Genomic DNA, 1,736 nt, shown 5'->3' on the forward strand with positions numbered 1-1,736 from the left:
TGTCTTCGCTTTTTGCTTTTTCATTAACATATAAACACATCTGTGTTTCTAGAAGACTAAATACCGTCAGTTTAGATTATTCTGAGATTCTGCAGTCAAGAAATGCCACAATGTCTACCCAGTGAGTTTCCATCCTGGCTTGAGTTCTGCATTGGAATGACTGAGCTGTTACTCCTAAAAATAGATGTTTTGTTGTGCAATATGAACCATGAGAGCCAGTACTGTACATAGCCAGATCTATGTACCTAGACTAAAGCGTGAACAGGAAAGCACGGCTTTTCCAAATATGCTGATGTTTCCAAGTCTAAACAAAATTTTAACATTGCATGTGGAGTGTTGCATACCCTTCATAAAGGTCTAGGTAACTTTTGAAAAAATTGTGTGGGCTAGAAATTACTAACCTAGCAGAAGAATTAAAGGGAAGGATTCTTTTGTCCTGGCAATAGGTCAGTCTGAACTGTCATTCTGCTTTCTTCTGACCTTAAAATTGATGAAACCTTCATCTGTCATTGCTACTGAAAGTGGGGGCACTTTGCACCTCTGAAACTTTGGTGGTAGTGCCTATTTTTGCTCCGCGTGCCAGTGCTTATCTATCTGTATTATTGAGCTGTGTGCAAAAAAATGGTCATACATGATGCTGACTATGAAACCTAAATGCCAAAACCTCTAAAACTTCACAAACACTGCGACCTGGCCTTGGTCTGTGTTAAATCAGTTATGCAGGCTTTAAAATTCCATCATTATGGATGAAATACTGAATTTTTAAGTATATATATTTATGGCCAGACAGAAATAATTTTAACTAAAAATATTTATATGCTCTTCAGAGTTGTTTCAGAGCAAAACAACACTAGCAGGGAGGATTTTGAGTGATTCATATGATCACAATGATGTTTTATTTGAAAACTAAATGGAAATTGGAGTCATTTATGTTTCTATCACCTGAAATTTGTGCTTCATTGTTTTTGGGAATGGAGGAAGGAACAGGAGTTCGGAGTGGAGAGCAGTAAAGTCTACAGCAAACTGACTACATGATACAGACCTTCTCTGTAAAGGCTCTCCTAGTATTCATGGAGAGGTGCAGAGAACCCGGTGTTGTCTCTGTCCATGATTTGAGTTGTCTGGGTAAGAGTGCCGAGGATGATGTCAAAAGGCTGTTGGGTGCTCAAAGACATAAAACACTGATGGGAGGTGGGCTCCTCTGAATGGGAGCCAGGCAGCTGCCTGTGAGTTTGCTCCATGAACTAAAGATTATGCTGGAGGGCTTTTTCCCCTGGGTTTTACCACTTATAAAGAAGTACCTGTATTATGAGTAGCTGCCTGACATAAGGCACCTCTGAAGACCTGTAAAGTTCAAGGCATTGTGTGTGTGGCCACTTGTCTGCAGTAGGTGTATTGCTATTGTGGAGTACAAAGTGGTAGGGAACACAAGAGAGAAGCTAAAAGAAATGGGTGAAAGCTACTGTTTCTTAGAGTTGCAAGGTGCTACTAATAACAAAGATGTTGCCACAGGAGGATAAGTCTGGATCATGGTTCCTCTTGAGTTTTGATTTTTCTTTCCAATGGAACTGGAAAGCTTTGCCATTTGCAGAGGACAGATCTTGCATGAAGAGACAGGCAAAGAAGGTACTGATCTTAGACCTGAATTTCAGGACTCTTTCCAAGGGCTGTTTATGTCTTTGACATAAACATGAAATGTGAAAGGCATAAACAGCCCTTGGAGGATGGGATGGAAG

Source organism: Cuculus canorus, chromosome 7 (genome assembly GCF_017976375.1).
Source record: "Cuculus canorus isolate bCucCan1 chromosome 7, bCucCan1.pri, whole genome shotgun sequence".
NCBI lineage: Eukaryota > Metazoa > Chordata > Aves > Cuculiformes > Cuculidae > Cuculus > Cuculus canorus.